Raw genomic sequence first — 24,788 nt, 5'->3', positions numbered from 1 at the left:
GATTAGGTGTCAAAAATCTGATGACAGATTTCCTTTGAGGGCAAAGGGAGTCTGATGAGCAGTAACTATGACGGCAGTGTGAACAGAGGCTGTTTATGGTTTAAATCATCAGTATCAAAACAAACATGATTTTATGATTGGATTATTTTGAATTCTTTAACATTTGGGGGATGGAGAAGCCACGTGTGTCGCACTATAAAACATGGTTTTATGAAATACAGGACTTGGTTGTAATAAATGAGTAATACATTTTTGTTGCATGGATCAAATGGAAAAAACTATAATAGGCTTATGTTGTACATACACTGCGCAGCACAGAATAAGACGTTCAAATAAAATAGCACTTGCAGGTGGGCAGCAAAAAATCATGTAAGGGGTGTTATCGCTTACTTTAAAGTGGTTTCCCGTACAGAACATACATAACCTATCCACAAGATAGATGATAAATATATGATCGTTGTGGGTCCTAAAGTCATCTGTGTGAATGGAGCAGAAGTAAGCATGTGCTACTCCGGCAGTATTCACGGTCTATAGAATTGGTGGTCGCACTCCATTCACTATGGGACCACTTTTCATGATCGTTGGGGGTCCAAATGGGCAGGCCCTATGTGATCATACATTTATTATTTGTTCTGTTAAAGATAGAAAAGTGTTATTTATAGGAAAATCCCATTAATTTTGCTCAAAGACTTTCAACAAGTTTGTTGACTTGATGCTTTACCAGTTGTCACTGTATGAAGGGGCATACACCATCTTCATGATTCAGCAGTGAATTGCTCCTCTGCCTCCCGATTTCCTGCTCACGGGAAGTGGAAGGTTGACAGTTCTGACCAGTGGTGGTCATGCCGCTGCTGTGTATTGTGCAGCTTCCAGGGCTGTTGGCCGAGGAGAAGATTCAGGGGGACTGAAGGTGAGCAGATCTGGCCGGCTTTAGATTGGTGCTTACAAGCTGTATGACACGTGCTCCTTGCCTAGGCCACTCTGATAGACCGCATGGTGGCCAGTAGTTATTAAATAGGTAAACATTTAGGATTAAAATAAATGTTAGTTTAGGAGAACCCCTTTAAACATTAAAGAACAGGAGACAACTTATTTAAGATTTCTCGCAGACTTTTTACGGACCATCTACCGATGTATAACAATGATTGCTTCCTTTCATTGTGAAATTTAACTTTGTGTAAGTGCGTCAAACATTAAAAGTATTACGGTATCTATCATTAGTAAAATTAGGCATTTTGTTTCTAGTTTGTAAAATGGTTCAATATCAAACTTGTTTCTGTAGCATTGTTTCAGCAAATGTCTGCCCATATATACACTATAATGAAATGGTTAAAACAGCCATCTAACGCTGATTTAGATTGGCTGTCAATTGTTAATGGCTTTGTTATGAAAATATTACATGTAAGCGCACAATCACTGACAGATAGGGCAACTGCTACATTTCACCCTGCCAAAACAGAACCTCAGGGGCCATGGTGGCAATTATATCCACTAATGTGTCTTCACTGGAAGATCTTACAGATGCCTTAACTTAAAGGGCTGTAACAATTTTACGTAAAATGTATTAATCAGATAATTAAAATTCAATTTAAAATTGATCACATTACAACGAACACGTCTGAAGAAATCTAATTTATTACACACTGTAGCCAGACACAGAATTTTCAGATTACAACCTCAATCTAAATCTAAAGACCCTTGACGTCCTTTGTGATAAACTTGTTGCTTGGCAATTCTTGGACTGTAAATTATTCTATTTCAAAGATAATTTAGCAAGTGAAATTTTATTACCTTAATAAAGATTCAGCTTGCTAAAAGTGGTCTTTGCTTTCACTCTGTGCTACTTAGATTACTCTATACCCACAGACGGAAAACACGTATATAAAATACATAAACATACTGTATACGTGTTCGCAGTTAATATGTGTGTGTATATATACAGTGGGGCAAAAAAGTATTTAGTCAGTCAGCAATAGTGCAAGTTCCACCACTTAAAAAGATGAGAGGCGTCTGTAATTTACATCATAGGTAGACCTCAACTATGGGAGACAAACTGAGAAAAAAAAATCCAGAAAATCACATTGTCTATTTTTTTATAATTTTTTTTGCATATTATGGTGGAAAATAAGTATTTGGTCAGAAACAAACAATCAAGATTTCTGGCTCTCACAGACCTGTAACTTCTTCTTTAAGAGTCTCCTCTTTCCTCCACTCATTACCTGTAGTAATGGCACCTGTTTAAACTTGTTATCAGTATAAAAAGACACCTGTGCACACCCTCAAACAGTCTGACTCCAAACTCCACTATGGTGAAGACCAAAGAGCTGTCGAAGGACACCAGAAACAAAATTGTAGCCCTGCACCAGGCTGGGAAGACTGAATCTGCAATAGCCAACCAGCTTGGAGTGAAGAAATCAACAGTGGGAGCAATAATTAGAAAATGGAAGACATACAAGACCACTGATAATCTCCCTCGATCTGGGGCTCCACGCAAAATCCCACCCCGTGGGGTCAGAATGATCACAAGAACGGTGAGCAAAAGTCCCAGAACCACGCGGGGGGACCTAGTGAATGAACTGCAGAGAGCTGGGACCAATGTAACAAGGCCTACCATAAGTAACACACTACGCAACCATGGACTCAGATCCTGCAGTGCCAGACGTGTCCCACTGCTTAAGCCAGTACATGTCCGGGCCCGTCTGAAGTTTGCTAGAGAGCATTTGGATGATCCAGAGGAGTTTTGGGAGAATGTCCTATGGTCTGATGAAACCAAACTGGAAGTGTTTGGTAGAAACACAACTTGTCGTGTTTGGAGGAAAAAGAATACTGAGTTGCATCCATCAAACACCATACCTACTGTAAAGCATGGTGGTGGAAACATCATGCTTTGGGGCTGTTTCTCTGCAAAGGGGCCAGGACGACTGATCCGGGTACATGAAAGAATGAATGGGGCCATGTATCATGAGATTTTGAGTGCAAACCTCCTTCCATCAGCAAGGGCATTGAAGATGAAACGTGGCTGGGTCTTTCAACATGACAATGATCCAAAGCACACCGCCAGGGCAACGAAGGAGTGGCTTCGTAAGAAGCATTTCAAGGTCCTGGAGTGGCCTAGCCAGTCTCCAGATCTCAACCCTATAGAAAACCTTTGGAGGGAGTTGAAAGTCCGTGTTGCCAAGCGAAAAGCCAAAAACATCACTGCTCTAGAGGAGATCTGCATGGAGGAATGGGCCAACATACCAACAACAGTGTGTGGCAACCTTGTGAAGACTTACAGAAAACGTTTGACCTCTGTCATTGCCAACAAAGGATATATTACAAAGTATTGAGATGACCTTTTGTTTCTGACCAAATACTTATTTTCCACCATAATATGCAAATAAAATGTTAAAAAAAAACAGACAATGTGATTTTATGGATTTTTTTTTCTCAGTTTGTCTCCCATAGTTGAGGTCTACCTATGATGTAAATTACAGACGCCTCTCATCTTTTTAAGTGGTGGAACTTGCACTATTGCTGACTGACTAAATACTTTTTTGCCCCACTGTATATATATATATACGTATATATATATATACACACTGTATATATACAGTATATATGTGTGTGTTTCACATCTGTAGGTCTAGAGTAATCTAGTACTCTACGCAGGAGCTTTATTAAACCTTTAAATATTAACTTTCGGAAGATATCTTATATGTTTACACGTGTTAGGTCCATTAACTCTCAGCAGCTTGGTGCGAGTCTGACGTTGGCTCGGTATAGAGAAGGGGCATCATGGGGTGGCACCTGAGACTCCACCAATTGCTCAAAAGACCTCTTAGAAATGCACAGCTCAGGTGACAGGACTATAACTTTCTACTCGCTGAATCCACTATGCGCTGTGTGCATGCGCTCCTGTCTCCTGAGCTGCGGTCTTGTAGGGTGTCTTTGTTTAGCGACTGATGGTGGCCTCATAACTGGGTGACCCACCAATCTGTTCAGAATGAACATAAAACATAAAAAATATACCAAAAGTTTAAATAATCTTTAAAGCAGATCTCTCAACTTTGAAACTTACTCCCTATCCATGGCATCAGAATACGTCTTCAGTCTCATTGTGCACATGCCCACATTGACACTAGGAGTGGTATCTGTGACACTAGATACTGTGGTACTGTGATCATCTAGTGTCACAGCACAAGATCAGAAATGCAAAGTTATTTTAGATAGCACTTAGTCTCTCTCACCAAAGAACCTCTGTTAATTAAGACAAGGGAATGGCTTTAATATGCAAATAGGAGGCTGTAATGGAGCACCAAGGCATAGGCCACGCCAAGGGTGCACAGAAAAAAACAGTTAAGTTAAAATGCATATGCCTTGGCTATGTTCCCTATATACAGTAGAGACCAAAAGTTTGGACATACCTCATTTTTCTGTATTTTCATGACTATGAAAATTGTAAATTCACACTGAAGTCATCAAAACTATGAATTAACACATGTGGAATTATAAACTTAACAATAAAGTGTGAAACAACTGAAAATATGTCTTATATTCTAAGTTCTTCAAAGTAGCCACCTTTTGCTTTGATGACTGCTTGCACACTTTTGGCATTCTCTTGATGAGCTTCAAGAGGTAGTCCCCGGGAATGGTCTTCCAACAATCTTGAAGGAGTTCCCAGAGATGCTTAGCACTTGTTGGCCCTTTTGCCTTCACTCTGCGGTCCAGCTCACCCCAAACCATCTCGATTGGGTTCAGGTCTGGTGACTGTGGAGGCCAGGTCATCTGGCGTAGCACCCCATCACTCTCCTGCTTAGTTAAATAGCCCTTACAAAGCCTGGAGGTGTGTTTGGGGTCATTGTCCTGTTGTAAAATAAATGATGGTACAACTAAACGCTGTAGCGTTTCTCCTACTACGTGTCTTGGGGGACACTCGATTGGCACGGGATTCAAGCACTCAGGCACAGTTTCCTCATATAAATCAGTCTTTTAGGTTTATTAACCATCATAAACCACATAACGTAAAGTTAATTTCAATACATCCATGAAACATTATTGGATATCAGTCAGTTCTGATAGCAGATAGGCTTCTCTGCCATATATTATAATCCCCTTGTCCGGGGTTACCTTTCAGGAGTTCCACTCCTCACACTGACTTCACGTCAGTCCCAGGTCCTCAACACAGACCGTCCAGGTCCACGGTCTCTAGGTGCTTCCAGGGCATCTCCACTGCCAGGAGACTCCAACACTGACCTTCCACTCAGTGCCAAAACCCAACCATGTGCTATTCAGGAATCCTCTTCCCCAGGACTTCCAACACAGGCTTCCAGGGCCTTGCACTTGGATCATTCAGATCCACACACAGGAACCCACAGGAAAACATGTGACCCACACCCTGGTCACATTACATACCTGTAACCACTCCCCTGGGTGGGAGTGTGGGTGTGTGTGGCTAGTTTGACCTGCCCATCTCTCATATCTAGCCCTGCCAGTCTTCCATTAGAACTACACATTTACATGTGGGACTACAGGTCCCAGACCACAACATAACTTCAGACTGACAGCGCAGAGTGTCCTCCTCTGTGACACACATACCGGCCATCTACAATTCTGCTGGACTTTGTCTCATCACAATTATGCCTCCAAGTGCTTCTTCAAGTGCACACGCAGCGCCCCCAGGCTGTAACATTGGTCACTGCACCACAACGCAAACCGGATGGAATAGCATGCTGCTGCAAGATGCTGTGGTAGCCATGCTGGTTCAGTATGCCTTCAATTTTGAATACATCCTCAACAGTGTCACCAGCAAAGCACCCCCACACCATCACACCTCCTCCTCCATGCTTCACGGTGGGAACCAAGTATATAGAGTCCTTCCGTTCACCTTTTCTGCATCGCACAAATACACAGTGGTTGGAACCAAAGATCTCAAATTTGGACTCATCAGACCAAAGCACAGATTTCCACTGGTCTAATGTCCATTCCTTGTGTTCTTTAGCCCAAACAAGTCTCTTCTGCTTGTTGCCTACCCTTAGCAGTGGTTTCCTAGCAGCTATTTTACCTTGAAGGCCTGCTGCACAAAGTCTCCTCTTAACAGTTGTTGTAGAGATGTGTCTGCTGCTAGAACTCTGTGTAGCATTGACCTGGTCTCTAATCTGAGCTGCTGGTATCCTGCGATTTCTGAGGCTGGTGACTCAGATAAACTTATCCTCAGAAGCAGAGGTGACTCTTGGTCGTCCTTTCCTGGGGCGGTCCTCATGTGAGACAGTTTCTTTGTAGGGCTTGATGGTCTTTGCAACTGCACTTGGGGACATTTTCAAAGTTTTTCCAATTTTTCGGACTGACTGACCTTCATTTCTTAAAGTAATGATGGCCACTCATTCTTTTTTACTTAGCTGCTTTTTTCTTGCCATAATACAAATTCTAACAGTCTATTCAGTAGGACTATCAGCTGTGTATCCACCAGACTTCTGCTCAACACAACTGATGATCCCAACCCCATTTATAAAGCAAGGAGTCCCACTTATTAAACCTGACAGGACACACCTGTGAAGTGAAAACCATTTCTGGTGACTACCTCTTGAAGCTCATCAAGAGAATGCCAAGAGTGTACAAAGCAGTCATCAAAGCAAAAGGTGGCTACTTTGAAGAACCTAGAATATAAGACATATTTTCAGTTGTTTCACACTTTTTTGTTAAGTATATAATTCCACATGTGTTAATTCATAGTTTTGATGCCTTCAGTGTGAATTTACAATTTTCATAGTAATGAAAATACAGAAAAATCTGTAAATGAGAAGGTGTGTTCAAACTTTTGGTCTGTACTGTACATATGTATGCAGTAAGACAGGGTCAATGGGGCTGTATGTGGTTTATTTTTTTCTACATAAAATGCAAAAGAAATGTGCCATCTTTAATTTTAGCCATTTTAGAGATGATTTAATCTTCAACTTGCTTAACTGTTCACAATAACAGTAATTTTGACCGGGGTGCCTAAGCTTTTACATGCCACTGTATTCTTAACACATTGGTCGCTGCCCAGTTATATATCAGTAGACGAGCTTGTTCTTTCAGCGCTGCCTACTGATATATATGTACCTCAATGAATCAAAATTACATGGTGTTATATTAACGGTATGAGTGTCTTAGGAACTTTACCTTAGCATCTCAGTAATGTCTTCAGCAGGTAGTCACTGATTGGGGGCAATGATGACGTCAGAGGTCAATGTGTTAAGGAACTGACTTTTTCTACTTTATATATATTTTTTTCACACATATACACATTATCCCAAACAAGATGCAACAAATTTCAGAATCAATGTGATTTTAGTCACAAGGTTGCACAAGTCAAAATATTATGTAGTATGTTACTTAATTTCACAGCTCAAAGAAAATTTACATACAAAATACATAGAAGCTGGTGAGGTTAAAAAAGCAATCTATGGGTATGTGCAAACGACGTCTTTTAAATGTCTGCAAACCCAAGTTTTACGGAGGTAGACACTTTAGAATACGTCAGCATCTTTGCCCTGAAGGAAATTTTTGGGTTTTTTTCAGTCATTGAGAGCTTTTTGAAACGTCTTTGTGAAAGCATTACTTGTGAAAGGAAGAGAAATGAACACTTACTTGGGAAAGAAGAAACTACGAGACGAAAATCCACGAGAAATCTGCAAAATGAATAAGTTAAAAATTTTACATTTTGGCACTCTTGGCTTGCAAAACTCAAACAAAACAGCTAATTTCCTCTATTCTAATACATTACTGAACTATTCTCACTCTATACAATTTAAGCTGTTGTATAGGCAAGCTAATATGACCTGTAGCAAATTCCTGTATGAAAACATAAAAATGCAATACATCTTCATAGATCAATTGCAATAATTATAGTGAATGCACTTTTGCAGTATACTGGCAGTCTAATACTAAGTAACTATTTCAACTTCATGTTTCCTGGCAACTTACAAAGTAAAAATGTGTTAAAGTATTCATACAAGTACATAAAGACAATTCAGAATTCCCATATAGAGGCAGATTAATTATTATTGCTTTACAGGGTTTGTTCATCCCCAAGCAAAATTTTCGATAGACAATACTGGTTTGAGCTATTGTCAAGACTACAAGTATGTGATTGGCATACTTGCAGTCATGTGCTGACTAGCTTCCCATCCACCTAAAACCGCATCCCACATTACTGAAAACTGCTTGCTGAAAATTTGCATTGGACTCGACAATACCTTTAATGGGATTCTCCAAGAATATAATGAAATGGTATCATTCACATAATTCCAAGGCAGGGCATCCTAGTCACATGTCAGGGCAGACTGCAATCTGAAGAAACACAGCTCCCAACTGTGTCAACTGACAGACCAGTATCAGAAGCACCCATATCCCCGTGAGATGAACAGAAGGGTTGTGACATCAGAGAAAAAAAACTTCTCAGCTAACTAATAGACAAAGTATTTTTTTAAGCCTTAGTCCCCTGTGCTCAGTCAGTTGAGAAGATTTATTTATTCTCTTGTCACACAATTCTATAGTAGCTCTGGTATGTGTGCTTACTAATATTGCTCCTCTGTCAGTTGAGACACAGGTTTAAGGAGCTATATTTCTTAAGACTGCAGCCAGTCCTGACCCGTGACTATTATGGCCTGCCTTTTGAATTATATGAAGGGAGCCATTTTATGACATTTTTTGGGACCCCCTTGAAATTTAACTTATGAGTATACCAGGCAGGTAGAAGGTGTGCCAAAATTGCATCTAATCACTGCGGTCAGTGGCTTATACCATCTATATCACCATTGAGCTCAGTGATTGACTACAGTGGTCACTTAAACTGTAGTTCTGATGTCACTACTACAGCCTGAAAACAATCACAGGGAGCAGCACCACAGAGTCAGTGCTGGATCTTGGGAAGGTAAGTACAGCTGATTTTATTCATTTTACATTGGACAAGTCAATGGTGTAAAATAAATTGAAGATGGAAAACCCATTAAAGCCACCTTAAGGCGAATTTACTTTAGACCAAACTATTGGGGCAATTTTGGTGCAGTTAGTGTTAGGGGTCGAGTTCCCGCCCCTGCACAGGGGGAATCTCGGGCCATCTCCGCTGCGGTCCCCCATTCTTCTCCTGCTGCAGTGGAGCCTGCTTGGCAGAGACATCGGTCCCAGCGTCTTGCTAGGTCTGACTCTGTACAAACAGTTACTGCTGCTTTTCCTGCTTCTGCCATTGAAGCCAGTGCTGGGCAGCGGCGAGCAGACGCTTCTAGGACTAAGTCCTGCTTTTCTCATTCTGAGCATGTCCAGACTAAGATCTCTCAGTGGAGATTGAGGGTCACATGTTCAGATACTGCAGCTAAATTCATTGGTCCTCCAGGAAGGTCCTGTAGGTGCTCAGGCTCTGTAGCAGCCTCTCATTGGTCCTTCTAGGAAGGTCCTGTACGTGCTGCAACTATTTAAGGCTCGCATGGCCGCACGGCCATGCACTAGTATCTTTCTAAGTTATGTGCTTTGCGCCAGTGTGGTCATGTAAGATTGTGTTCAGGGACCCGGCTGAAATAAGCCCCTAGAATGCCGGCACCTCCTGCGAGGAGATTGTGTGTTTGTATGTATTCAGGGACCTGGCTGAAATAAGCCCCAAGAATGCTGGCGAGGAGTTTTGTGTGCATGCATGACCACTGACTGCTCTCTGTTGGGAAGTTAGCCTGTGCCTCTGTGAAGTCTAACAGGGCGCAGTGCTTTGCTTTCACGTCTTCTCTGTGAAATAACAGAGCTAGTTCATACCGCCATATAGTGCCGCCATTGCTAGCAGCAGGTTCTCCTGCATGGTGGACCCAGGGCTGCAATTGCATCAATTATAATAAAACATCTATATTTACTCGGTGCGTTCCGCTAGCCCTAACAGTTAGTCAGTGTGCATCAAAAAGAACATTGCACGGTGACATGGGAGCTTCTACTGGGCATATGTCAGAATTGACAACCAGTGCATGCTCAGTAAAACAGGGACTATCCCACCAGATATCACTGATGACATTTTATTGCACTTCAGCCTCTGACCCCTTATGATGTCTCGTTTGAATTTCCAAGCAAGCACTGGAGTTTCTCAAACGAAATGTCATCAATCTAGAAATAGGGGAAAAAAATAAAGCAGTCAGAGAGGAGAGGGAACGAAAGAGAAAGAAGAGAGGGAAGGAAACAGATTTTTTAATTAAAGTATATTAAAAAATGAATTACCAATAGATTATTATATTAAATAGATATTTAGGATTAAAATCAATGTTAGTGTCCGACCAATCTTGTAAACAAGAATCTTGCGATTTGCCAATAGTGTAAAGTAAATAAATTATGTGAGAGCACTTGCCCATATGAGTGTCACCTATAGTCCAACTCCTGACTCTGATCCAGCTATCTCTGACCACACTCCAGTTCTATGTCTACTATTTCTTGTATATAAAACGGTTTGGTGGCGGTGTTTTGAAAAGTTTAATTTGGTTACATTGTGACAAAAACATGTGGCATTAACAGTTTTAGTTCAAGTTTATCCTTGTATAGCAGTTTGTATATTGAAGCAGAGAGAATTAGACACATAGACTCACACTTATTATGAGTCACATGCCAGCAGGGCCAGACTGGGACTAAAATTCAGCCCTGGCATTTGAAGTTACACAGGCCCACTTGTCGCATGGTGACAGTATAATATCTTTGTACACTTGTAGGTTACAAGAAGTGAGGGGAGTGTAACACGACTATATAACATAATTACAGCTGTATCCAGCATTACAGCACAGTCTCCATAGAATGTAATACAGCTCAGTCCCCATAGAATGTAATGCAGCCAGCCCCCATAGAATGTAATACAGCCAGCCCCCATAGTATGTAATACAGCACAGCCCCCATAGAATGTAATGCAGCACAGCCCCCATAGAATGTAATACAGCCAGCCCCCATAGAATGTAATACAGCACAGCCCCCATAGAATGAATTGCACCCATCCCCCATAGAATGTAATGCAGCACAGCCCCCATAGAATGTAATGCAGCCCCCCCCATAGCCCCACAATCCAGTTATCACTCATTGATGTATATATAAGAAAAAAAAACACTCTACTCACCTTTCCTCTTGCCCCGCGCTGCTCCAGGCCCTGGTCTCAGCAGCTGCAGTCTGCCCGCCCGACACACAGCAGGTGTGCGATGATATGACGTCATCGCGCACCCACAGTGTCAAAGGCAGAGCAGGGAATGATGGGAGAGGGAGCGACAGCAGACGCTCTCTCCTCCATCATTGCATTCAACTGTACCACGCCGGTACAGTTGAATGTGGGGCGCCGGGGAGTGTGCCGACAGCGGGGGGAGTGTGCTGACAGTGGGGGGAGCATCTCATCAGCGGGGGGAGTGTGCCGAGAGTGGGGGGAGTGTGCCGAGAGCGGGGGGAGTGTGCTGAGAGCGGAGGGAGTGTGCCGAGAGCGGGGGGAGTGTGCCGACAGCAGCACACTCGAGCGGCCCACTACTGCCAACGGCCCTTCTGGTATTTGCCAGAACTGCCTGATGGCCAGTCCGGCCCTGCATGCCAGTCTTAAAGCATACTTTGCTGGATAAAAATGTGGCAAGGCACATGTCTCCTAATTAATTTAGTGTGAAAGTAGCCTAAGGTGTCAGAAAACTTAAATCAAAAAATATCTGAATGTTGTTATTGCAGAAAAAAATCCCATAAGGTGGAACTCAAAACTTGTTAATTAATAGTCATTCTACATGTAGAGCAAAATACAATAAACATGAAAAGGTTTCCGAGGATATGAGAAGGACGGCATGGTGAGCTGGACATGTTTATTTTCTCTGAACTTCTAACCAGGATCAGAACATTGCCAGTGACCAGAGCATCAAACAAAGTATCTTCAGTCATTAATGTACCAAAAGTATAAAGTCTCTGATCTTCTAAAAATAATTGTAGAATAAGACTGTAAAAACCAGGTACGAGATTGAAATTAGAAAACAAAGTGCCTACAGGAGCTAAAGCATCCTGCAGAGATGAATCATACATTCTGTCAATGTCCTCAAGTGTGATGAATCAGTGATGAATTATTGTATTTTTTAACAGTCTGGTGATTTAGCTCTTTCTACAAATCAAGTTCTTCAGGAAATATATTTTCAAATTAAACAGGGTTTTTAATCAATCACATTCATCTTAACATGGTAAGGCTCTGTTCAATTCACTTTGTTCTTCTCCATCTTAGGAGCTAAATAATGAACTCAAAGGAAGGCCTGAGCCATAGAATTATGGAATATCGAATTCACTTGTAATGGGGCCAGTCAGCCTTTCATCATGGGTGTCCACCATTTTACCTTAAAAAATAATTAGGGCTAAATGCTGCACAATGTTTTTTTTGGTAGTAGATACAGTATAAGGGAATGTGGAACAGAAGTTCAACCAGAGCCTCCAACCCAGATGTGAACATTCCCTTAAAGAGTAATGGGCCTTTTAATTTGTATTTCATGAATAAATAGCACATGTGAAAATGGGAACTATTGTAATATATCTTACTAGTAAAATCTGTGTCCTTCTCCGCTTGGACAAAATTGTCAATTCACAGGTAAAATCTGTCTTCAGTGAAAAGAGATTTTCCCATTACGGAGTTAGGAAAAGGCAGTTGGTGTCAATATAATTCTGTGGCACTTACAATATAATGTTTGTGTCTGCCTATAGAGCCTTTCACCTAACAAGAAGGTTAAAAGATCCAACTGCCATCTCCTGTCTCAGTAATGTGAAAATCAATCTTCTCTGAATACAGATATTATCAATGAATTGAGAGTGAGGGTATGTGCACACGTCAGGATTTCAGGCAGAAATTTTCCTGACAAAAACCTGACATTTCTGCCAGAAATCCGCATGCGTTTTGTTTGCGTTTTTTTGCGCGTTTTTATGCGTTTTTCTTGCGTTTTTTCCAAATGCATAGAATAGCGGGAAAAACGCGAAAAAAACGCAAAATTAATGAACATGCTGCTTTTTTTTACCGCAATGCGTTTTTTCCCGGAAAAAAAACGCATCATGTGCACAAAAATTGAATGCATTCTAAATGATAGGATGCATATGTCTGCAGTTTCTAATGCGGTTTTATCGCGAAAAAACCTGAACGTGTGCACATACCCTGAAAGGTAAGTCCAAGAAGAGAAAGAAGCAGATTACTCTGATAAGGTATATTACAAGGTTTCTTCTTTTCTTTTTTTTCGCACTACTGATTTATGAAATAAAAATGAAAATGTCAATTTTTGTAACAGTAGAAAAATGCAGAAAATCTCTGCAGTATTAACAATCCAAGTAATATTATTAACCCCTCTGTGACCTTAGACGTACTATCCCGTCGAGGTGCCCTGGGCTTATCTGACCCTGGACGGGATAGTACGTCATAGCCGATCGGCCGCGCTCACGGGGGGAGCGCGGCCGATCGCGGCCGGGTGTCAGCTGCTTATCGCAGCTGACATCCGGCACTATGTGCCAGGAGCGGTCACGGACCGCCCCCGGCACATTAACCCCTGGCACACCACGATCAAACATGATCGCGATGTGCCGGCGGTGCAGGGAAGCACCGCGCAGGGAGGGGGCTCCCTGCGGGCTTCCCTGAGACCCCTGGAGCAACGCGATGTGATCGCGTTGCTGCGAGGGTCTCACCTCCCTCCCTGCTTCCTCCAGCCCCGGATCCAAGATGGCCGCGGATCCGGGTCCTGCAGGGAGGGAGGTGGCTTCACAGAGCCTGCTCAGAGCAGGCACTGTGAAGGCTGCAGCGCTGCATGTCAGATCAGTGATCTGACAGAGTGCTGTGCACACTGTCAGATCACTGATCTGTGATGTCCCCCCGGGACAAAGTAAAAAAGTAAAAAAAAATTTTTCCAAATGTGTAAAAAAAAATAAAAAAAAATATTCCAAAATAATGAAAAAAAATATATATATTATTCCCATAAATACATTTCTTCATCTAAATAAAAAAAAACCCAATAAAAGTACACATATTTAGTATCGCCGCGTCCGTAACGACCCGACCTATAAAACTGTCCCACTAGTTAACCCCTTCAGTAAACACCGTAAGAAAAAAAAAAAAAACCGAGGCAAAAAACAACGCTTTATTATCATACCGCCGAACAAAAAGTGGAATAACACGCGATCAAAAGGACAGATATAAATAACCATGGTACCGCTGAAAGCGGCATATTGTCCCGCAAAAAACGAGCCGCCATACAGCATCATCAGCAAAAAAATAAAAAAGTTATAGTCCTGAGAATAAAGCGATGCAAAAATAATTATTTTTCTGTAAAATAGTTTTTATCGTATAAAAGCGCCAAACCATAAAAAAATGATATAAATAAGGTATCGCTGTAATCGTACTGACCCGAAGAATAAAACTGATTTATCAATTTTACCAAACGCGGAACGGTATAAACGCCTCCCCCAATAGAAATTCATGAATAGCTGGTTTTTGGTCATTCTTCCTCACAAAAATCGGAATAAAAAGCGATCAAAAAATGTCACGTGCCCGAAAATGTTTTCAATAAAAACGACAACTCGTCCCGCAAAAAACAAGACCTCACATGACTCTGTGGACCAAAATATGGAAAAATTATAGCTCTCAAAATGTGGTATTGCAAAAAATATTTTTTGCAATAAAAAGGGTCTTTCAGGGTGTGACGGCTGCCAATCATAAAAATCCGCTAAAAAACTCGCTATAAAAGTAAATCAAACCCCCCTTCATCACCCCCTTAGTTAGGGAAAAATAAAAAAAAATTTATTTATTTCCATTTTCCCATTAGGGCTAGGGCTAGTGCTAGGGTTAGGGCTAGGGTTAGGGTTAGGGCTAGGGTTAGGGCTAGGGTTAGGGCTAGGGTTAGGGCTAGGGTTAGGGCTAGGATTAGGGCTAGGGTTAGGGCTAGGGTTAGGGCTAGGATTAGGGCTAGGGTTAGGGCTTGGGTTAGGGTTGGGGCTACAGTTAGGGTTGGGGCTAAAGTTAGGGTTAGGGTTTAGATTACATTTACAGATGGGAATAGGGTTGGGATTAGGGTTAGGGGTGTGTCAGGGTTAGAGGTGTGGTTAGGGTTACCGTTGGAATTAGGGTTAGGGGTGTGTTTAGATTAGGGTTTCAGTTATAATTTGGGGGTTTCCACTGTTTCGGCACATCAGGGGCTCTCCAAACACGACATGGCGTCCGATCTCAATTCCAGCCAATTCTGGGTTGAAAAAGTAAAACAGTGCTCCTTCCCTTCCGATCTCTCCTGTGTGCCCAAACAGGGGTTTACCCTCACATATGGGGTATCAGCGTACTCAGGACATATTGGACAACAACTTTTGTGGACCAATTTCTCCTGTTACCCTTGGGAAAATACAAAACTGGGGGCTAAAAAATAATTTTTGTGGGAAAACAAAAAGATTTTTTATTTTCACGGCTCTGCGTTATAAACTGTAGTGAAACACTTGGGGGTTCAAAGTTCTCGCAACACATCTAGATAAGTTCATTGAGGGGTCTAGTTTCCAATATGGGGTCACTTGTGGGGGGTTTCTACTGTTTAGGTACATTAGGGGCTCTGCAAACGCAATGTGATGCCTGCAGACCAATCCATCTAAGTCTGCATTCCAAATGATGCTCCTTCCCTTCCGAGCCCTCCCATGCGCCCAAACGGTGGTTCCCCCCCACATAACAGGTATCAGCGTACTCAGGACAAATTGGACAACAACATTTAGGGTCCAATTTCTCCTGATAACCTTGGAAAAATACAAAACTGGGGGCTAAAATATAATTTTTGTGGAAAAAAAAATATTTTTTTATTTGCACGGCTCTGCGTTATAAACTGTAGTGAAATACTTGGGGGTTCAAAGCTCTCACAACACATCAAGATGAGTTCCTTAGGGGGTCTACTTTCCAAAATGGTGTCACTTGTGGGGGGTTTCTACTGTTTAGGTACATTAGGGGCTCTGCAAACGCAATGTGACGCCTGCAGACCATTCCATCTAAGTCTGCATTCCAAATGGCGCTCCTTCCCTTCCGAGCCCTCCCATGCGCCAAAACGGTGGTTCCCCCCCACATATGGGGTATCAGCGTACTCAGGACAAATTGGACAACAACTTTTGGGGTCCAATTTCTCCTGTTACCCTAGGGAAAATACAAAACTGGGGGCTAAAAAATAATTTTTGTGGGAAAAAAATTTTGTTTTATTTTTATGGCTCTGCATTATAAACTTCTGTGAAGCCCTTGGTGGGTCAAAGTGCTCACCACACATCCAGATAAGTTCCTCAGGGGGTCTACTTTCCAAAATGGTGTCACTTGTGGGAGGTTTCAATGTTTAGGCACATCAGTGGCTCTCCAAACGCAACATGGCGTCCCATCTCAATTTCTGTCAATTTTGCATTGAAAAGTCAAAAGGCGCTCCTTCCCTTCCGAGCTCTCCCATGCGCCCAAACAGTGGTTTACTGCCACATATGGGGTATCAGCGTACTCAGGACAAATTGGACAACAACTTTTGAAGTCCAATTTCTTCTCTTACGCTTGGAAAAATAAAAAATTGGGGGCAAAAATATAATTTTTGTGAAAAAATATGATTTTTTATTTTTATGGTTCTGCATTATAAACTTCTGTGAAGCACTTGGTGGGTCAAAGTGCTCACCACACCTCTAGATAAGTTCCTTAGGGGGTCTACTTTCCAAAATGGTGTCACTTGTGGGGGGTTTCAATGTTTAGGCACATCAGTGGCTCTCCAAACGCAACATGGCGTCCCATCTCAATTTCTGTCAATTTTGCATTGAAAAGTCAAACGGCGCTCCTTCCCTTCCGAGCTCTCCCATGCACCCAAACAGTGGTTTACTGCCACATATGGGGTATCAGCGTACTCAGGACAAATTGGACAACAACTTTTGAGGTCCAATTTCTTCTCTTACCCTTGGAAAAATAAAAAATTGGGGGCAAAAATATAATTTTTGTGAAAAAATATGATTTTTTATTTTTACGGTTCTGCATTATAAACTTCTGTGAAGCACTTGGTGGGTCAAAGTGCTCACCACACATCCAGATAAGTTCCTTAGGGGGTCTACTTTCCAAAATGGTGTCACTTGTGGGGGGTTTCAATGTTTAGGCACATCAGTGGCTCTCCAAACGCAACATGGCGTCCCATCTCAATTCCTGTAAATTTTGCATTGAAAAGTCAAACGGCGCTCCTTCCCTTCCGAACTCTCCCATGCGCCCAAACAGTGGTTTACTGCCACATGTGGGGTATGAGCGTACTCAGGACAAATTGGACAACAACTTTTGGGGTCCATTTTCTCCTGTTACCCTTGGTAAAATAAAACAAATTGGAGCTGAAGTAAATTTTTTGTGTAAAAAAGTTAAATGTTCATTTTTATTTAAACATTCCAAAAATTCCTATTAAACACCTGAAAGGTTAATAAACTTCTTGAATGTGGTTTTGAGCACCTTGAGGGGTGCAGTTTTTAGAATGGTGTCACACTTGGGCATTTTCTATCATATAGACCCCTCAAAATGACTTTAAATGAGACGTGGTCCCTAAAAAAAAATGGTGTTGTAAAAATGAGAAATTGCTGGTCAACTTTAAACCCTTATAACTCCCAAACAAAAAAAAAAATTGGTTCCAAAATTATGCTGATGTAAAGGAGACATGTGGGAAATGTTACTTATTAAGTATTTTGTGTGACATATCTCTGTGATTTAATTGCATAAAAATTCAAAGTTTGAAAATTGCGAAATTTTCAAAATTTTCGCCAAATTTCCGTTTTTTTCACAAATAAACGCAGGTACTATCAAAGAAATTTTACCACTATCATGAAGTACAATATGTCACGAGAAAACAATGTCAGAATCACCAGGATCCGTTGAAGCGTTTCGGAGTTATAACCTCATAAAGGGACAGTGGTCAGAATTGTAAAAATTGGCCTGGTCATTGACGTGCAAACCACCCTTGGGGGTAAAGGGGTTAAGCAATGTCAGGCACTACTGTTATGAACTGGTGATTCAGAAACACAATAGACCTGGTTGTTAAGAGCACACAAGTGACCTGATAGTTACAAATAACATAGGACAAGCTCTGAGACGTGGGAACTCTGCTGACCGCAATCCCTAATCCTATCATACCACACTAAAGGTAGCCGTGGAGCGCTCCTGACAAAACCTAGGCACCTAGGGCACAGCCTGAGAAACTAGCTAGCCTGAAGATAGAAAAATAAACCTACCTTGCCTCAGAGAAATTCCCCAAAGGAAAAGGCAGCCCCCCACATATAATGACTGTGAGTTAAGATGAAAATACAAACACAGATGAAATAGATTTTAGCAAAGTGAGGCCCGACTTACTGAATAGACCGAGGATAGGAAAGATAGCTTTGCGGTCAGCACAAAAACCTACAAACAACCACGCAGAGGGGGCAAAAAGACCCTCCGCACCGACTAACGGTACGGAGGTGCTCCCTCTGCGTCTCAGAGCTTCCAGCAAGCAAGAAAAACCAATATAGCAAGCTGGACAGAAAAAATAGCAAACAAATGTAACACAAGCAGAACTTAGCTTATACAGGGCAGACAGGCCACAAGAACGATCCAGGTGAGAGCACGACCAATACTGGAACATTGACTGGAGGCCAGGAACAAAGAACTAGGTAGAGTTAAATAGAGCAGCACCTAACGACTTAACCTCGTCACCTGAGAAAGGAAACTCAGAAGCCGCAGCCCCACTCACATCCACCAGAGGAAGCTCATAGACAGAACCAGCCGAAGTACCACTCATGACCACAGGAGGGAGCTTGACCACAGAATTCACAACAGTACCCCCCCCCTTGAGGAGGGGTCACCGAACCCTCACCAGAGCCCCCAGGCCGACCAGGATGAGCCAAATGAAAGGCGCGAACCAGATCGGCGGCATGAACATCAGAGGCAAAGACCCAGGAATTATCTTCCTGACCATAACCCTTCCACTTAACCAGGTACTGAAGTTTCCGTCTCGAAATACGAGAATCCAAAATCTTCTCCACTATATACTCCAACTCCCCCTCAACCAACACCGGGGCAGGAGAATCAACGGATGGAACCACAGGTGTCACGTATCTCCGCAACAATGACCTATGGAATACGTTATGGATGGAAAAAGAAGCTGGAAGGGTCAAACGAAAAGACACAGGATTAAGAACCTCAGAAATCCTATACAGACCAATGAAACGAGGCTTAAACTTAGGAGAGGAAACTTTCATAGGAATATAACGAGATGACAACCAAACCAAATCCCCAACACGAAGTCGGGGACCCACACAGCGCCTGCGGTTAGCGAAACGTTGAGCCTTCTCCTGAGACAATGTCAAATTGTCCACCACATGAGTCCAAATCTGCTGCAACCTATCCACCACAGTATCCACACCAGGACAGTCCGAAGACTCAACCTGCCCTGAAGAGAAACGAGGATGGAAACCAGAATTGCAGAAAAACGGCGAAACCAAAGTAGCCGAGCTGGCCCGATTATTAAGGGCGAACTCAGCCAAAGGCAAAAAGGACACCCAATCATCCTGATCGGCAGAAACAAAACATCTCAGATATGTTTCCAAGGTCTGATTGGTTCATTCAGTCTGGCCATTTGTCTGAGGATGGAAAGCCGAGGAAAAAGACAAATCAATGCCCATCCTAGCACAAAAGGCTCGCCAAAACCTCGAAACAAACTGGGAACCTCTGTCAGAAACGATGTTTTCCGGAATGCCATGTAAACGAACCACATGCTGGAAGAACAATGGCACCAAATCAGAGGAGGAAGGCAATTTAGACAAGGGTACCAAATGGACCATCTTAGAGAAGCAATCACAAACAACCCAAATGACCGACATTTTTTGAGAGACGGGGAGATCCGAAATAAAATCCATAGAGATATGTGTCCAGGGCCTCTTTGGGACTGGCAAGGGCAAAAGCAACCCACTGGCACGAGAACAGCAGGGCTTAGCCCGAGCACAAATCCCACAGGACTGCACAAACGAACGCACATCCCGCGACAGAGACGGCCACCAAAAGGATCTAGCCACCAAATCTCTGGTACCAAAGATTCCAGGATGACCAGCCAACACTGAACAATGAACCTCAGAGATAACTCTACTCGTCCATTTATCAGGGACAAACAGTTTCTCCGCTGGGCAACGGTCAGGTCTATTAGCCTGAAATTTTTGCAGCACCCGCCGTAAATCAGGGTAGATGGCAGACAAAATTACCCCCTCTTTGAGAATAACCGCCGGAGAGTCGGGCACAAAACTCCTAGACAGGGCATTCGCCTTCACATTTTTAGAGCCCGGAAGGTACAAAACCACAAAGTCAAAACGGGAGAAAAACAGCGACCAACGAGCCTGTCTAGGATTCAACCGTTTGGCAGACTCGAGATAAGTCAAGTTCTTGTGATCAGTCAAGACCACCACGCGATGCTTAGCTCCTTCAAGCCAATGACGCCACTCCTCGAATGCCCACTTCATGGCCAGCAACTCTCGATTGCCAACATCATAATTACGCTCAGCAGGCGAAAACTTCCTGGAAAAGAAGGTGCATGGTTTCATCACCGAGCCATCAGAACTTCTTTGCGACAAAACAGCCCCTGCTCCAATCTCAGAAGCATCAACCTCGACCTGGAACGGGAGCGAAACATCTGGTTGGCACAACACAGGGGCAGAAGAAAAACGACGCTTCAACTCTTGAAAAGCTTCCACAGCAGCAGAAGACCAATTGACCACATCAGCACCCTTCTTGGTTAAATCAGTCAACGGTTTAGCAATACTAGAAAAATTATTGATGAAGCGACGATAAAAATTAGCAAAACTCAGGAACTTTTGCAGACTCTTCAGAGATGTCGGCTGAGTCCAATCATAAATGGCCTGAACCTTAACAGGGTCCATCTCGATAGTAGAAGGGGAAAAAATGAAACCCAAAAATGAAACCTTCTGAACACCAAAGAGACACTTTGATCCCTTCACAAACAAAGAATTCGCACGCAGGACCTGGAACACCATTCTGACCTGCTTCACGTGAGACTCCCAATCATCCGAGAAGACCAAAATATCATCCAAGTATACAATCAGGAATTTATCCAGGTACTCTCGGAAGATGTCATGCATAAAGGACTGAAGCACTGATGGAGCAGTAGAAAGCCCGAATGGCATAACCAGGTACTCAAAATGGCCCTCGGGCGTATTAAATGCTGTTTTCCATTCATCGCCCTGTTTAATATGCACAAGATTATACGCACCACGAAGATCTATCTTGGTGAACCAACTAGCCCCCTTAATCCGAGCAAACAAATCAGACAGCAGCGGCAAGGGGTACTGAAATTTGACCGTGATTTTATTTAGAAGGCGGTAATCAATACAAGGTCTCAGCGAACCATCCTTCTTGGCCACAAAAAAGAACCCTGTTCCCAATGGTGACGATGACGGGCGAATATGACCCTTCTCCAAGGATTCCTTTACGTAACTCCGCATAGCGGCGTGCTCAGGCACAGACAAATTAAACAGTCGACCTTTAGGAAACTTACTACCAGGAATCAAATTGATAGCACAATCACAATCCCTATGCGGAGGTAGGGCACTGGACTTGGGCTCATCAAATACATCCCGGTAATCAGACAAGAACTCTGGGACTTCAGAAGGGGTGGATGATGAAATAGACAGAAATGGAACATCACCATGTACCCCCTGACAACCCCAGCTGGACACAGACATTGATTTCCAATCCAATACTGGGTTATGGACTTGTAGCCATGGCAACCCCAACACGACCACATCATGCAGATTATGCAACACCAAAAAGCGAATATCCTCCTGATGCGCAGGAGCCATGCACATGGTCAGCTGGGTCCAATACTGAGGCTTATTCTTGGCCAAAGGCGTAGCATCAATTCCTCTCAATGGAATAGGATACTGCAAGGGCTCCAAGAAAAACCCACAGCGCCTAGCATACTCCAAGTCCATCAAATTCAGGGCAGTGCCTGAATCCACAACTGCCATGACAGAATAGGATGACAAAGAGCAGATCAAAGTAACGGACAAAAGAAATTTCGACTGTACCGTACCAATGGTGGCAAACCTAGCGAACCGCTTAGTGCGCTTAGGACAATCAGAGATAGCATGAGTGGAATCACCACAGTAAAAACACAGCCCATTCTGACGTCTATGTTCTTGCCGTTCAGCTCTGGTCAAAGTCCTATCGCACTGCATAGGCTCAGGTCCATGCTCAGATAATACCGCCAAATGGTGCACAGTTTTACGCTCACGCAAGCGTCGACCGATCTGAATTGCCAAATACATAGACTCATTCAGACCAGCAGGCATAGGAAATCCCACCATGACATCCTTAAAGGGAGGGTGCCGTGATTTTAGTTTTTGTATTAATAATTATTGATTATATAATCAATTATTTTTAATACAAAAGTAAATGTAGTACTTTAATACTTTTTTATTTATTCATTTTTACTTTTGCCACTGGAGGCCGCCATTTTCATTAGTGTGGGTGTAAGTGTCTGGGCACGACACTTGCATACCTCACTTACGGCAGCCATGGGCATAGGAGCCAACAGTCGGGCTCCGACCGCTCCTCCTGCCTCTCAGCTGTGACCTGGGCACGCCCACTGGGCTGCTACGTCACAGCTGTGAGAGGAGATCGCGGCCATTTTGTTTTTTTATTTTCCTCTGTCATTGCACACACAGCTCAGTGTGTGCGATCATAGCAGGAGCTGCCAGGGAGAAGCTGCTGCTGGGAAGAGAGGTTCGGGGTGAGTATCTGCAGCCAGGAGCTGTGATTGCAGCCTGTACTTAGTATTACAGCACAGGCTGCAATCACTGCTCACTGCCGACCTGTTCTGAGCAGAGCAGGGAGATCGTCACACTGCTCTGCCCTGAACATGACTCAGCACTTCCTGGGAGAGGACTGAAGGTAAGTACAGAGTTTTTATTTTCTTATGCATCTGCTACCTGCTCCTATATACCACTGCTACCTGCTCCTATATACCACTGCTACCTGCCCCTATATACCACTGCTACCTGCCCCTATATACCACTGCTACCTGCCCCTATATACCACTGCTACCTGCCCCTATATACCACTGCTACCTGCCCCTATATACCACTGCTACCTGCCCCTGTATACCACTGCTACCTGCCCCTGTATACCACTGCTACCTGCCCCTATATACCACTACCTGCCCCTATATACCACAGCTACCTGCCGCTATATACCACTGCAACCAGCCCCTATATATATCACTGTTACCTGCTCCTATATACCACTGCTACCTGCTCCTATATACCACTGCTACCTGCCCCTATATACCACTGCTACCTGCCTCTGTATACCACTGCTACCTGCCCCTATATACCACTGCTACCTGCCCCTATATACCACTGATACCTGCCCCTGTATACCACTGCTACCTGCCCCTGTATACCACTGCTACCTGCCCCTATATACCACTGCTACCTGCCCCTATATACCACTGCTACCTGCCCCTATATACCACTGCTACCTGCCCCTATATACCACTGCTACCTGCCCCTATATACCACTGCTACCTGCCCCTATATACCACAGCTACCTGCCGCTATATACCACTGCAACCAGCCCCTATATACCACTGTTACCTGCTCCTATATACCACTGCTACCTGCCCCTGTATACCACTGCTACCTGCCCTTATATACCACTGCTACCTGCCCCAATATACCACTGCTACCTGCCCCTGTATACCACCGCTACCTGCCTCTGTATACCACCGCTACCTGCCTCTGTATACCACCGCTACCTGCCTCTGTATACCACCACTACCTGCCTCTGTATACCACCGCTACCTGCCTCTGTATACCACCACTACCTGCCTCTGTATACCACCGCTACCTGCCTCTATATACCACCGCTACGTGCCTCTGTATACCACCGCTACCTGCCTCTGTATACCACCTACCACTGCTGCCTGCCTCTATATACCATCTACTACTGCTGCCTGCCTCTGTATAGCACCGCTACCTGCCTCTGTATAGCACCGATACCTGCCTCTGTATACCACCTACCACTGCTGCCTGCCTCTATATACCATCTACCACTGCTGCCTGCCTCTATATACCGTCTACGACTGCTGCCTGCCTCTATATACCATCTACCACTGCTGCCTGCCTCTATATACCATCTACCACTGCTGCCTGCCTCTATATACCATCTACTACTGCTGCCTGCCTCTGTATAGCACCGCTATCTGCCTCTGTATAGCACCGCTACCTGCCTCTGTATACCACCTACCACTGCTGCCTGCCTCTATATACCATCTACCACTGCTGCCTGCCTCTATATACCATCTACCACTGCTGCCTGCCTCTATATACCATCTACCACTGCTACCTCTGTCCTGTGTAGCTAATATAGTCCTGTGTAGCTAATCCTGTCCTGTGTACAGTATCATACAAGATAGGATTAGATACACGGCGCAGCACAGTATCACACAGGACAGGATTAGATACACGGCTCAGCAGTCAGTATCTAATCCTCTCCTATGCACTCCTCTCCCCCCTGCGTGTCTTTCCCCATTGTGGTTTATTATTTTTGTTGTGGGAGATGAGGGAGTCGAGGATTATACGTTCGGTATGGTTTAAAAAAGATTAATAAAGGACTTTATTCTGGCCGAGTATTTACAATACATGTGAGATCTATGTGGCGGCATTATGGGTGATCTATATGGTGGTATTATGTGAGAAGCATATGGCGATATGTGAGAACACTGGCGGTATTATGTGTGATCTATATGGTGGTATGTGAGAACACTGGCAGTATTATGTGT

At 43.4% G+C, this 24,788-nt stretch overlaps 1 protein-coding gene across 14 annotated transcripts in view; it reads right to left on the bottom strand.

Annotated features, from left to right (window-relative positions):
• ARVCF (ARVCF delta catenin family member) overlaps positions 1–24,788 on the bottom strand; it is a 1,214,127-nt gene that overhangs the window by 719,083 nt on the left and 470,256 nt on the right. For all 14 annotated transcript variants that reach the window (XM_069756268.1, XM_069756252.1, XM_069756181.1 and 11 more), the window contains one exon: positions 7,609–7,649. The gene's annotated coding sequence lies outside the window, so the exon portion shown is untranslated. The remainder of the gene's footprint in view (positions 1–7,608; positions 7,650–24,788) is intronic.

The sequence above is a fragment of the Ranitomeya imitator genome, chromosome 1 (genome assembly GCF_032444005.1).
Source record: "Ranitomeya imitator isolate aRanImi1 chromosome 1, aRanImi1.pri, whole genome shotgun sequence".
NCBI lineage: Eukaryota > Metazoa > Chordata > Amphibia > Anura > Dendrobatidae > Ranitomeya > Ranitomeya imitator.
Note: the sequence above shows the minus strand (reverse complement) of the source record. Positions and strands in the feature narration are given on the sequence as shown.